This window comes from Cebus imitator, unplaced genomic scaffold (genome assembly GCF_001604975.1).
Source record: "Cebus imitator isolate Cc_AM_T3 unplaced genomic scaffold, Cebus_imitator-1.0 Scaffold97, whole genome shotgun sequence".
Classification (NCBI taxonomy): domain Eukaryota; kingdom Metazoa; phylum Chordata; class Mammalia; order Primates; family Cebidae; genus Cebus; species Cebus imitator.
In genome coordinates, this window is record NW_016107412.1 from 5,230,644 (window position 1) to 5,246,658 (window position 16,015).

A 16,015-nucleotide genomic window follows, 5' to 3' on the forward strand; every position below is an offset into this window, starting at 1 on the left:
GAGCTCCCACATAAGAGTCCCCACTGGGGCAGTGCCTAGAGGAACTGTGAAGAGAGGGCCACTGTCCTCCAGACCCAAGAATGGTAGATCCACCAGCAGCTTGCACTATGTGTCTGAAAAAGCTTTAGATACTCAATGTCAGCCCATGAAAGCAGCCAGGAAGGAGGCTGTATCCTGCAGAGCCACAGGGGCAGAGCTGCCCAAGACCATGGGAACCCACCTCTGGCATCAGTGTGACATGGACTTCAGACATGGAGTCAAAGGAGATCATTTTGAAATTTTAAAATTTGGCTGCCCTGCTAAATTTCAGACTTGCATGGGGCCTGCAGCCCCTTCATTCTGGCCAATTTCTTCCATTTGGAGCAGGTGTATTTACCCAATGCCTGTGCCCCCATTGTATTTAGGAAGTAACTAACTTGCTTTTCATTTTACAGGCTCATAGGCAGAAAGGTCTTGCCTTGTTTCAGATGAGACTTTTGGACTGTGGACTTTTGGGTAAATGTTGAAACGAATTAAGACTTTGGGGGACTGTTGGGAAGGCATGATTGATCTTTAAATCTGAGGACATGAGATTTGGGAGGGGCCAGGGAGGAATGATACTGTTTGTCTGTGTTCCCATGCAAATTTCATGTTAAAATGTAGCTTCCATAATCCCCACAGGTTGTGAGAGGGACCCAGTGGGAGGTAATTGAACCATGGCGGTGAGTTTTCCTGTGCTATTCTCATGATAGTGAATAAGTATCATGAGATCTGATGGTTTTATAAAGGGCAGCTCCCCTGCCCATGACTCTTGCCTGCCACCATGTAAGATGTGCCTTTGCTCCTCCTTTGCCTTCTTCCTTGATTGTAAGACCTCACCAGTCATGTGAAACTGTGAGTCCCTTAAATCCGTTTTCTTTACCAATTACCTAGTCTTGGATATGTCTTTAGTAGCAGAATGAGAACGGACTATTACAGGAAATGTTCAACAAATTTTCTTTCCCCCTAGTCATTCCTCTGCCCTCCCAGGAAAACCAACAGCAGCATAAAGTGAGCTTCACAGGTCATCAGAGCAGCTGTTGGGTTACACAAGCCATGAATTTATGAACTCTCCTGAGTCTGAAATTCTGTTTATTCAATTAGATTTCTTTGTCTCTGTACACTTCTTAAAGATTCAAATATTCCTGGAAGAAAACATTCATAAAGTCATCCTTCATCATAGTAAAAGAGTTTTTCAAGTGAATTGTTTCTGTGACTAAAAGTCCTATAGAAGACCTCAAAAGCAGAAACCAAAGATGCCAAAGAGAAGCTTCACAGATGTCTAGAGAGTTTGTTTAATTTAAAATCAAAGCCTAATATCAGAGTCACAACTATATCATGAGATGAAACAGCTGGTTCTTGAATAAGAGTAACTGAAGATACATGCCTTTAGTGTGGACATCACTTAATGTCAGCAGGTTTGTTGCTACATGACCAATGGATACATGTGCTGAGAAATTCCCCAGTGGTTAAGCCAGAAACAAACTGTGAATTTTTTCATTAGTTAAGTAAATGATTATATTAAAATTAAACTAGTGACACAATCATTCCAAAAAGCCTTAAAATTTCTGTATAGTTTAGCAAAGATGGCCAGATGGCCCAAATCCTGCTACAATTTTGCCTAATATATCTATGTCTTCCATTTCCTTTTACTCTTGGGGTAGAAAATGGAGAAAGTAGCCATGACCAGCTACCCTTCTTTTCTTTCCACCATCCTTCCACAAAGGATAGATATATTGAAAAAAACTCACCTAAGCTGATCACACTACCATCCTAGCCATTGAAGCAGTGTTAGACTCTAATATTGCTACCCAATCATCTAACATCTCTTTAACGGCCCTGAAATACCTCACCAATCCCGTTTCTTCTGTCCCCATAGAGAGTGTAGCCTAAAAATGGCTGGGTTCCCTAGATCACAGATAATTTAGAATCAGGGAAAAGTCCCTGGAAGCTGAAGAGCTTGAGGGCCTGTAACACTGTGGGATTTCAAAGGCTATCCTTTTATTCATTTTATCTTCTTCAATGACATGCTTCTTTTCCCCATATCTCCATTGACATCCCCAATCTAGATATATTTTTGAAGTTGAAATCCTCTTTGAAAATAAATAAAATTCTTTCATTTATAAAATGTATTCTCTTTATGTTGCCAAGATATGTTTTTAATAGTATATCACATTCAAACATCTGCAGTTATGTGTGAAATCACGGGGTAGATAGTGAATAACTGACCTGGTTTGGCTGAGGTATTGTAACTTTCTTTTATTTCCTCACATATTTCTTCAGGTAACTTTGAGCTTGTATTCCTAAAATGAACGGCTCTGTTTCCGTAAACAGACATAAATAAAACTGATCTTTGGACAGACATAAATGTTTTTATAGAAAGTAGAGCTCATTTCTTACATACCCGTACCTGAAGTTCAGCCAAAACTGTCTTCCCTCTTCAGAAATCTGTGTTGCTGATATTTCTTAAAGAAAGAACTCTACATCAGGGAGGGAAGAATGACCTGAAATCTCATCAGTGTCCTAAATTCTGTACCAGTAATTTTAGAACTATAATTTTAGAACATGAGATTGCACTGAGGAGCTAATAATACTACTAAAACTTGTTGCTATCTTTTCTCAGCCTAGATCAAAGGTTTTATAAGCAAAGAACACCAAAACTCTAAAAAAAATTGTAATTATTACTATGTCATTTGCAGGGCAACCTAGATTAATTCTTTGTTTTGAGAGGCCACCTTGTCTTCTCTACATGCTAAAGGTAGAGAGGGTGGAAATAAAATGCAAATTCTTTTTAAAAATCAGCTTACTTAAATGATTAAAACATATTTCTCAGGTAGAAAGTCCTTGGTCTGCGGTTTAACATTTTGTAGAGTTTTCCCTTGATATTAAAACTTTGCTGATTATGAAAAGGAGGAAAAAACACGAGATAGCCCCTGGGGTTTTGTTTTATTTAAAGGTCTTCCAGAGATCTCATATGATGCATCAATGTCAACTATACCCCCTTCATTGTTTTCTCTATTTTCAATTTTTTTTTTTTTTTGGATTGTAGAATGTTGCTAGAGGCTAAGCACTGTGTTAGGATATGATGATTAAGTTGACTCCATTCCCATTTTCAAGACAATAACTCAGTCTTTTTTTAACTTCTAAGTTCAGGTGTACAAGTGCAGGTTTATAACATTGGCAAATTTGTGTCATGGGGGTTTATTGTACAGATTATGTATCATCCAGGTATTCACCTTAGTACCCATTAGAATAACTCAGTCTTAAAGATGACTGGTTCTAATCAGTGCCTCTACTTAATGAAAGTCATCATTGTTTGCTTCTGGAATCCATCAGCTCTCCTTTTTTCCTTTCAGTGTTCTGCTCTCTCCAAAAGCTCTTTAAAAAGTAACTACTGTGTGACTACTGACCTCTCCTTTTACTCTGTTCACCTTCACCTACAGTGGTAGACTAAGAATCTGCCCTTATACAATGATATACAGGAGTATTGCCTTTCAAGGAATATAACTTTTTAAAGTGGATCTTGGGAGAGGACAAAATTTAGCCCAGGATAAAGCTTCTAGCAATGAACTTTCACAGTGTGGGGCATATGGCTACTTGATGTGTTCAATCTCTTATGTTTATAAAAACCAGAAATATACTAACATAAATAAATACAAAGTAGGATTAATGGTTAGAATACAGGTATCTCATGGACCAAAGACAGAAAATAAAGAATAGTTGGGAATTCAGTGGCATTTTTACTGGAAACTAGAATACTCAAAGGCAGTTATGGTTCTCCATCCCTCTCTTTCCCTCTCAAGATTTCTAACTTCTACTTCTCTCTGAGCTTGGTCCATCTTCTTTTCTTAATGAGTTGATTCTTCTCATTCACCTTGCACATGGGCTCAATGTAGCCAGCAGTCTTGACTCCATATCATAAAGTTGTAGCCCTTCTACCCCTCACTAACTAGTATTAACCCTCAATTCAAATATGAAGAAGGGAGATAAACTGGGGGAAAGTATGTGAGTCAGAGTCTAATTGATCTAGCTCATCTCTTAAAACCAGGCTACAAAATTTGCAGACTAATAGGCAGATATTGGGTAAGGCATTCCTCTTGGCCCAATCACCTGAGCTCAGAAACTATCAAGTTACCAAAGTAGATAGGGCTGTCTAAGCGGGATCTACATAGGGCAAAAGTTTTTAAAAGTCTGTGTGTAAGATCAGGCAATAACATATCTTTAATGGACCCAGACTCAGTATCCTATCACAATATATCTGTAGATTTTCACATGTTCAGCCCTTCCTCTCTTCCTGCTTTTCAATTATTATTATTATTATTTTTAATTTGAAATCCATTTTAAATTTGTTTGTTTTCTTCCCACATCTTTTATATTCTCCTTCATTTTAGGCCCTCAACCTGCAGAGCCCAGTTAGCATTGAGACAAAATAAAATCTACAAAGATACTATAGTGGCCCCAATTGCCCACTTCTAAAGCAATCATGCTAAGAGGGTACTCAAACCATCTCCATCTGCCATGGCACACTGTGGCTGGAACACTGTGTATCATAGAGACAAGTGGGCAAAAAGGATGAGATGTTCTAAATACCCTTCAAAAACAGAGCCAGAAAGGAGCTTAGGGGCCTCTGGATTGCTCCCTCTTCAACTGACAAGATGGGACTGGCCCTGCCTCAGAATATGATTTGGTATCTTTCCTATGCTTACCTGATCTCTTTACAATCTATCTCCCTTTGGTTTTCTCTTTCTCTTCCTCCTCCCAATATATTAGCCCTAATCTTAGCTGTTGAGGGAAAACAAAAATTTTACTGCAGTTGGGCAAATTGCTCACTTGCACACAATACACAGTGGTCTAAGAAACTGTGCCATGGAAGATATAAAATCTGCCATGATAAAAACTCCCTTATGAAATGCCCCAACCTTCCATAAATTTAACTAGTTGATGGGATTATATTACACACCTCATTTTGCAAAGATGACTTTGATGAGACAGACAACTTGAAAAGTAAATTCTAGTTTTTGTCCTTCAGAAACAACTTTTTGGATGAATAGGAATGAACTGAATGTTAGGAAAATGTTAGAACAAAATAGAAAGTGTGCTCAATTAAGTGTCCCAGCTCCATTATTGTATCTATCATTGACTAATCTTGTGAGTTTGGGCAAATTGCCTAATTTCTATGGGGCTCAATTTCCTCAAAAGTCAAGTACTGGGTTAGATGTTATAGGAAACACTGTTGGTTCCAGGAGTTATTCTCTCCCCTTGTTTCTTGCCGGTATAGCTCATCTCCTACTATAGAAAATAAACATAATCATTTTTACTTCTTCAGGCTCCCTGCAGCTAGGACATGGGCACCTAACCTGTCTTAGACAATGAAACTGATCATTGTGCATGGGGCACTCTGGGAAAGGTTTTCCTCACTATTGAAAATAAATTTGCTTTCTACCTACATGACTTTGGAAGTTTTCATGTCTGTAACTGTGAAAGCTATCATGCAAACCATGAGACAGTAGCTAGGAAGATTATACAGAATCTGACCCAGAGCCCTGCCATGTTTTTTAGCTGCTGAATCATCATCCCTAGAAGTCAATTGAACAATGTATCATTATATAATCTATTTTTATCTGGGTACTCCATTATTTATAGCCAAAAACATACTCTTATTGAACTGATACCATTATCTCTAAGACCCCCACCAGCTTTAAGAATATATAATCCTGTACAAAAAAAGAGAGAAAAGCAATGAAAGTTGTCCCATTGGTAAGTAAATTGTTTTAAGGATCAATAGAAGAGAGACTTCAAAAAGGGATACTCTAAGAAGGCAGACTTATAGCCAAAGTAGATAACTGATTATATGGTGTGGCTTGTGAAGCCCAGAGATGAACCTATCATAAACATCTGCTGCTTTTATACCAAAGTTGGTGGAAGGGACATCTGTGGTATACGCCTGCAATATTATAACTGACCATTATTGTGAATACTCTTTCTACTTTAGAAATCTGCCTACCACCATAAAAGTCAAAGGAAGATTTTACCCCTTGCTATCCCTAGCAGCCAGAGTAACAGAAAATGACTAAGAACTGGCCAGTTGAATGTTCCTAGACAGGATTTTGGATCTTAGAGGGTAGAAGATAGGAATGCCAAGTCAAGTTATAACGTTATTGATGGAAGACTCCTTAGCCTTGATGGAGTACTGAAGTACCACGAATTGTGGCTTCTTAACCAGACTGTTTTTGTGATGTGGACTTGGATAAGAATTCTCGATACTCAGTCTCCCTTGGTCCTGCCTGTGTTTTAAACCTGGTTCTTCAATTTTTCAAAAGCTTTGGGAGCTAACTCCATTATATTCAAGGTATGTTAATTTTTGGTTTTGGTTAACCAGGACCCATTTTTGTTTATCACAACCAAGAAACCTGACTGAGTATCAAAATCTTCAATGTAAAGAACTCTGTCTTCAGAAACCTAGATTTCATATAGACTTGTGAAACTAAAATTTAGAAGAACAACTTCAGCTTTCAGAGAACGTCTGGAACTTTCCAGTAACTTCTGCCCCTATCCAAGAAAACAATTTCAGTCCTGGGAGACATGGAGGGAACCAAATCAGTCCTCCATGAGGCAGCTGTGAGTATATTGGTTGCCCACCCCTGGCAGGTGCATACCTTCCCCAAGGACTTTAGAATAAGCGGTGGTCATTCATAACATCAGAAAACACCTTCTTTTCTCACTGCCGTTTTTCAAGGACAGCTATGACTGTCCTTCAAAAGTATCTCTGATGCATATTCAGAGAGGTGTGTGTGTTTGAGAATCCACATTGAGTAGAATATGACCTTTATTAAAAACAATACCTGCAGAGTTGGCTGGAGAGAAAGAGGCCCACAATTGTTCCATTTATAGTGGAGTTGCTCGCCTATCCACCAAAGACCAGACTTCCTGCTACAATTATAAAAACAAGTTACAAAATTATAAATAAAATAAAAGGAAAAAATAAACGAGAGCTACATCAACACAAAGATAATAGTTAATTGCAGGCTAAAGTAGTTGGTAGAAAAATATAATGAACAAAATAAGTGCAAAAAAGATTATTATTAAAAAGAAAACAGGAATTGGGACACAATTCAATATAAAGAAAGAAAAATAAAAAATTTAAACAGATAAAAGGTAATGAAAAATCTCAGATTAAAATGAATAAAAAGGAAAATAAGTCATAAATAGAGATTAAAAAGATAATATGAATCAATAAGAAAACACTATTTTTAAAAACCGTTTTTCAAAATAAGATGTACCAAACAATGCAAAGGTCTAAATAGGTATGTGTGTTTTAAATAACAGCAATACCATTCTCAGTAAAGATAAGGAAAACATAAACAACTGAAGGAGGTAGCTGGAAGCCCTCAAGAATCAAATTCCCTTAGTAGGAAGATGTAGAGAGAGCAAAAAAAAGGACTATCTATAGCATTCTGGGACAGTTATCTTTGTCAATTTTACCTAATTAAGATAATATACAGTCTCAGAAAACATAATGCCAGAAATTAGGCAAGTATGTAGTTTTCTTAATGTTGACTTTATTGCCTTTGGTAGCCAAATACCTTTTCTTGAGCCCCCACCATATATATATGTCGATATGAGTCTTGTCATTTTCATATTGGCTGCCTTATGTAATTTCCTCAACAAAACTGGCAAGGCTCAGCCATCCTCAAATGCTATCCATACACTTTGTATTAGTTTCCCTCTGTTTCTCTAAAAATGACTTAGTGGCTTAAAACAATATGTATTTGTTATCTTACCATTTAGGAGGCCAGGAACCTACCATGAGTCTTCCATAACTAAAATCAAGGCATTGAGAAAGGGCTGCTCCTTCTGGAAGTTCTGTGAAATAATCTCTTCCCTTGACTCTTCCAGCTTTTTGAGGCTATCCTCATTTCTTGGCTCACAGGCTGCATCACAATGCCTTTTCTCCTTTTGCTTTCATCATCACATTGCTCCTTCACTGATCCTAACTCTTCCTGTGTCCTTTATGATTATAAGGAACACTGTGATTATATCAGGTCACCTGGATGATCCACAAAGTGTCCCTATCTCATGATCCTAATTTAGTCACATCTACAAAATCCACTTTTCTATATACGTTGACATTCACAGGTTCTGGAAATTAGGATGTGGATATCTTCAGGGGCTATTATTTAGTCTACCAAAGACTAGTCATGTCAGAATTTCCTGAGGAGTGGATAGTTAACAGTATTGTACCAATGTTAATTTCCCAGTTTTTATCACTGTATTAGGATGATATAAATGGTTAACATCAGGGGAAGGTGGATGAGGTGATACATAAACTCTCTACAATTTTTGAAACATTTTTGCAATTCTAAAGTTATTAAAAAACAAAACAATATAATTGAGGATACAAACAACAACAAAGAATTTCCTGGGGGTTTTAAAATATTTCCCAGCTGCTCCCAAAATTATAGAATCACATTCTCCAGAAATAGAGACTAAGAATCTGCATTATAGATAAGCACATGATCCTGTTTCACAGCCAGGTATAAGAACTGCTAAGTTGAAGATCATTCTAGTATTATTCAAAATGTGGTCCACTATCATCAGCATCATTTGAGGTCTTATTAGAAAGGAAATTTTCTCAGGAACTACCCAGACCTACCGATCAGGATCTGTCTTAGGCACAGGGCCCAGGAATCTTGTGTTTTAACATATTCTCCAGATGAGTCTTCACACTAAACTTTGATAAGCACTGAATTGCACATATTTTAAACCACAGAACATAGCTATTGCTATCACTAGTGTTTGAACCAGAGGCAATTGAGGCTCAGTTAAATGAGATACTCAAGGTAACATAGCTAGTAATTGCTAAAACTGGAACAAAATTTCAAGTTTGATTGAAATCTTCATCAAATTGTCATTTAATTCTGGTATTTCACCTTAGGCTTTATATTAAAGTATCAAAGTCTTTCCCCAGATGAAACTATATTACTCTGCTTGGATAAATTATTAAGATATTAAGAATGAATAAAATGACATCCATTCATTAAACATAAATAAGGTAACCTGTTGCCAGCAGAGACTTGAGGGAATGAGACACAGAACACTCAGCTTGACAGTCAAAGCAAATATGTTCATAGCCCAAGAATATATTGACCCAATCATATATTTCAAAAACTTCAGTCCTGGTCCTTTTTAAATTATTTTAGTCTATAGTTTCTATATTCATATTCTCAGATATAACTTCCAAAGAATGAGATTCAGGAAAATATATATCTTATATATGGAAAAATAACCAAGGAGACAGGTCTCCCTGTGCTCTGGGAGGAAGAACCTAGCCCCACTCCCTGAAACTTGGGGACTAGTACATTCAAAGACTTACAGAGCAAAAAGGGACTTTTGGTAAGGAAACTCAAAGCGAAGAAAGAAGGAAGCAACTCTAAGATGTTGACCATCATAGAAGAGCACCAGGTCTGATTGTAATGCTACACCTGGGATCTGAACATCTTCCTCAGTACATCCTTCACTTGGGTCCACACTGCATAGAAAATATGAAACTAAATGATTGACAGTTGACACCAGAAAAGAGGCAGGGCAAAAGAAGAGGAGGTAGAAATTTAAAAGCATCCAAAAACAGCAAGAATTTTCCCCTAGTGACATTGGCAAAAGTAGTTAACTGAAAGGGCCCTGTGGGTTGGGAGTTGTGAGTGGCCCACATTCACTAAGGGTTAGAAGAACAAGTGGTGAAAGAAGCAGAGCCACTTGCCCATTCTACCCCACCTGTGGATTCCATTGAAGTGATAAGATACAAATTGAACCTAAAGGACTTTTCCCTTCATTTTTCTTGACTTGGGTGTGCTTATCCAGTTGATTGTAAGGATGCTTGAGGAGTTGAACTACTAACCTGTCTACAAGCAGTGATGAGTTCTGAGAGAACGGTAGAGCAGGCACAAGATGAGGGCTTGAAGCACTGAGAGAGGTTTGGTGAGCAGAAAACCAACTTCCTCTAAGCCTAAGGGAGCTCAGTGGGTGAGCCTGCATCCACACTGTGGGCCTCCGAGTCAGGACATCCTCTTTCTGTGGACTCCAGAACTTTGCTCTCTGTATTATGTGGGAAAGTGACTACCTCCTGCTCATAACATTTCCAAATGCTAAGGACGCTTCAAAAGCTCACTTATTTTAGATCTTCACTTTTCAGCCCATAAAAACTTCTGACTATGGAGAAACCCAGTTGTCTTTTGAAGGAACAAAGATGAAGAAAATAAATCCTAGAAATGATTCTGAGCCCTGTTTGACATCGGTACAACGATTTCCATCACTAACACCTGAGGCCTGATTAGAATGAATTTTGAAGTGGTTTGTAAACCACTCAAGTACTTAGTGGCTCTTGCGTAGGAAAGAAGTCTAAATGTCTCCACGCAGATTGGGAGTTAGGGAAAAACATGCACTACTCTCTCTGAGCTGTCCTGACGTGCTGGCTGCCTTCCAGACTACCTGATTAAATCAGGACCTACATTTGTCACTGACCTGTTTTCGCATTTCTGGTACAGGCAGTTAATATAAGCCCAATGCTCTGTGAATAATGTTTGTGCGAACCTGAGGGTTAACCTATTCTATTTCTATATCTGAATCTTGCTAATGGTGGTGGTCTATGATTCTAATTATTGTCAGAAGTGGGTAATGACCTAATAGTGTGGGGGCAAAAGAGTACTGGGCAGAAGCCAAGCAAAGAAAACAAGATTCACCTCCATGAATGATCTCCACAAATGGTCTCATACATAGGCTACTACAAATGCCTGCTGAGAACACAAAAGGCCAAGGAGAAACAAGAAAAGCATTGAAATGACCTGCGTTGATTCAACACTTTTGAAATGTCATAGCTCTACACTGATATTGAGAAGAATCCTCACCCCAGTGTCATCCTAGCCACTTGAGGCTGAGAATCTCTTTGGTATTCAATGCCTGCAATGCTAGAACAGGTTCTATAAAAATAAAACACTCAGCTCCCGGCCACAAGGAATATATAGTCTACTGTAGGAAAAACAAGTAAACATATCTATGAAACAGTGTGATAAGTGCTATGATGGAAGTGAGCCTTGCATTGTAGGAGGGAAAAGATGGCAGCCAATCCAGAATAGCATGGCCAAAGAGCAGAGAGGGAGCTCACAGGGGAAGAACAATAAAAACCTGTTTATTATCTTTTTTTTATATGTGTGATCCAATGAGGTGGTTTTTTGTATCTTTGCATCATTCCATATGTTCAGAACATAGGATCACGGAATAGTTATTCCGTTAGTGCCTCCTGGGTTTCTCATCAAAGACTAGGCCCTTAAGAAGACCTATCTTTCCCTAAGGCATCAAGGAGAGGAAGAAGCTTGAATGGGCTAATGGCAACAGGAGTCATTTCAAATGAGAAAAATTGTGTAAGACAGTTTGTACATGTCACCAACCTCCAGGGAAAAACAACATAGAACACACAACTGTACACTATTTTCCCTAACTAAATTAACCTTATTTCTTCAGAATTTCCTGTAACCCTTTTCTCCATAGCTTCTCTCCATACCCAATGAGGTCCCTGACTTTGATAAGCCTACTGGAGTCGATCTTCACAATCTCCCACCCACTCCCATCATTTTGCCTCTGTTCTTGCTTGCAGAACACATTCCAGAGCCTGTTTATGTCCCTCCTGGCGGTCCATAGTAGCAGGCTCAGAACCTACTCACTCCAGTGCAACCCACCAGTGCTGCCAGATGAGTATTTGCAAACTACTGCTACTGCCAATGAGTCCTCTGCTTGATGTCTCTGCAACACCTCCATGAAAGAGCTTCTTTGACATTTGAACCTAACATCACCCTATCCAGCAGCCAAAAAGACATCTATGCTATTTTTCTGGGGTTGACTCAAATGCTCTTCGTTTGGTTGTTGCTGCTGCTCTTAAACTTTTTTTAATTCCATAGGTGCACATGGTAAATATTCAAACCGTACAAAGGATACGAAGTTAGAAAGTGTGTCTTCTTTCACCACTGAAACTCACTCATACCTCCCTGAATTTCCCAGAGTCAACAATGTATTTGGTTTCAGGGTCATTCATTGCACCTATAAGAATGAAAATATATGTATATATACACATATACATATTTTCATATATATGTATATGTATATACACACATATATACACATACATACACAATATGAATGCATGAATCTATATGCATATATATACATACACACCATATATATACACATATACATAGGTATGTATGTGTGTATTTATATCAGTACATCCATATAGAACTGCCTTATCCTTCTTAGTAGCTGTGTAATACTCAATTATAAAATGTGTTGTAATTTAATCAGTACTCTATTAACAAGTTGTTTAGTTCATTCTTTTGCCACTAAAAATGGTGCTAAGTTATACATTCTAGCCCTAGTCAGGGAAAGATTTGTATAATAAAGCAAATGTTGCTCAATCTTCAGGGTCCCTCACTTAAATGGGCTCATTAATATTTTTTTCTCATCACAAGGGAACTGAAAAATTATATATGCTTCAAGATACATAAAACTTAGATTGGCACCTGGATATAGTGTAAATTTTCTATGACAGCAGAGTCAAAGTATACATGTATTTTACATTTTGGATGATATTGCTGAATTCCAAAGTCATGTCTGTAATCCATGCTGATGAAAACTCTCTTTACTTCTTTAGAATTTCCATCACCTTTCATTGACATTTCTACTAGGATACATCTATTTATGCCTTGTTAGTTATTCAGGGACTCATCTTACCTTCTTCATGCAGCTGTAAGCACCTTGAAGTCAGCCCTGGTGTCTCTGTATTCTACCCAGTGTCTACCAAGGTGCCTTTCACATAGCAGACATGTAAATATTTGTTGAGTCTGCTTGAAGTTGTTTGGGATATGATGGATATATTGCATAATAAATCACTTGATAAAATACTTATATAGAGTGAACAAATAGACCACTTCTGCATTGCCTTAAGTACAGTTTGAATTTGGATTCTATCCATAAGATACCAGCTCTGCTATCTTTGCAGGTTTAATGGCTGTTCTTTCCTTTCATCATTAAAATCATGAACAAATAGTATATGACAGTGGCCTCATTCCAAAAACCTGCAAAATAGTATCTAATTTGTTCTCTTACCAACTTTTCCAGTTAATATTAAGCAACTGATATTACAGTCTAAATATAAACTTGTACCCAAATTTACAAATATTAAAAAGAATCAAAATCTCATTGAAGCCTGAACACTGAACACATGCTAGCTACTGCTGGCTACTCCTTTCTCATTATCTGTAAGGGGCCTACTACTTTCCAATACAGGCAAATTTTACTTGTTAGACATAGTTTTTGTTTTGTTTTGTTTTGTTTTGTTTTGTTTTGTTTTGTTTTGAGACAGAGTTTTGCTCGGCCACCAGGCGCCAGGCTGGAGTGCAGTGGTGCAAGCTCAGCTCACTGCAATCTCCACCTCCCAGGTTCAAGCAATGCTCCTGTCTCAGCCTCCCAAGTAGCTGGGACTACAGGTGCGTGCCACCACGCCCAGCAAATTTTTGTATTTTTTTTTACTAGAGGCGGGGTTTCACTATGTTGGCCAGGATGGTCACGATGTCTTTACCTCTTGATCCACATACCTCAGCCTCCCAAAGTGCTGGGATTACAAGCATGAGCCACCATGCCTGGCCTGATATAGTTATTCTTTACAAAAGCAGTGCCAGGTACTAAAAAGCTCCTCAATATATGTGCAATATTTTCCAATTAGTTCAGAGCTTTCAGGTAAAGCTGATCAGAATACATAAATGTTAAAATGAATGGGATATGTAATTTCTAATTTTAAGCAATACAAAGTTTAGCAATATTGGAATCATTGCCAAATACATAGTTTTCCTTGATCTAAATAAAAATTTAGAGTCTCCCAGAACTCCAGTTAAGCCTTATCATACATTAATCTTAGCCTTTTTGATTGTCAACTGATACTAACTCGATTCTAACTCTGCTAATCCCTCTATGCTTCCTAAAACCTCAATTTGTTTTTCTCTCCATTATTCCTAGTAGTCCTCTCACTTTGATATACATTATGATTCCCTAGGAAGTTTGCTAAAAACATGATTTCCTAGTCTCATCCCTACAGTGTCTGATTCAGTGATTTCTCAAAAATATGCTACTCAATGTATGATCCCTGTGACGTAGCCTTGACATCACCTGAAGTCTTGTTAGACACTCAGGATCTCAAGCCCCACCCCAGCCCTACTAAATTATAATCTGCAATTTTAACAACATCCTAGTAGAGTCATATGCACTTTAAAGTTGGAGAAGTGCTGAACTATTCCCCTCTTCCTTCCCATCTTTTTTCAGTTTGTCTCCTTGACTCCATTCTCTCTTATCTACTCAGACATTAGTCTTCAAATCACCTTCTTGTTTTCTTACATCTTCACTGTACCCAATGCTTAAAATATACCAGTAAATGAGTCCAACAAAGCTCCTAGCATCACAGAGTCTATGTTGTCTTTGGGAAGACAGACAACAAATAAAATCAACAAATGAAATTTAAAAAAAAGGCCATGACTGGGATAGGTTAACAAAGAAATAAACACAGTAGAATGAGAATGAGGTAGGTACTATTATTCTTTTTGTCCAGATAAGGAAACTGAAGTTGGAGACCACACAATTAGTTGAGGGCCACATAGCTAGTAAATGGCAGAGATCCAAATCTCTCTAATGCCAGGCCCTATGGTCTTACTCAGTCTGCTAAAATGCCTTCAGTGGAAATCCAATTGGGATTTATCCACAGACCCTCTCTGGTCACCTGTGAGACCTTTTCTCTTTTGTTTCCAGGATTTTTGAAGCCTTTTCTCCCAGTTCCAGACTTTTTGCTCTAATTAGTTTGAACACATTTCTGAAGCTCTGATCCTGGCATCACTAATCCATTAGCACATCCTAAGGCTTGTCACAGTGATAGGGAAAAAACAGTGCAAACTTTCTTGCCCACCCCAGAAGCTCCAACTATCCCTCCATTGATTAACGAGATTAGACACTCCTGGTCATTTTGTCCATAGTTTAAGAATTTTATCATCTTGTCTCTATAAAAGAAGAACCTACTTCTTGGTATCTACAAATTACCAGTAGTTAGTGTGTTCTCATATCTTTTCCAAGAAGTAAAGCAGATAGTAAAACATAAGCCCAGGGTATAGAACAGATCCCATCTTTTATCCCAAATCCAGAAAATGGCAACTATTCTTTTTCCAAGGTCCTAGGTTACAAAGACACTCAGTTGATCTCGGTTAACATAAGACAAATATATTACCAGAGAGCAGTGCTTAATTTTCTTGGGTACTATGCTAAAATATCCTCACCCAACTTTGATTCCCTGAAATGTTGATATCACTTATGTTACAATAGAAATGTTGATATACTAGAGTATTCTAACATATAAGTCTGATATATTTTGTACATATTTGCTTCAAGAAAATATTTTATAACTTGCCCATAGGTAAATATTATAATTGCATTTCATTTTACTATTTTTTTAATTTTTAAATTTTGTGTCTACATAGTAGGTGTATATATTTATTATGCACATGAGATATTTTGATACAGGAATACAATGTGTAATAATCACATCAGGGTAATTGGGATATCCATCACATCAAGCATTTATCTTTTCTTTTTTTCCATTTATTTATTTTATTACATTTTAGGTTTTGGGGTACATGTGAAGAACATGCAAGATTGTTGCATAGGTACACACGTGGCAGTGTGGTTTGCTGCATTCCTCCCCATCACATACATCTGGCATCTCTCCCCTTGCTATCTCTCCCCTACTCCTCACCCCCCACCGTCCTTCCCCTATTTTCCCCCAACTGACCTGGGTGCGTAGTGCTCCCCTCCCTGTGTCCATGTGTTCTTATTGTTCAACACCCGCCTATGAGTGAGAACATGTGGTGTTTGATCTTCTGCTCTTCTGTCAGCTTGCTGAGAATGATGGTTTCCA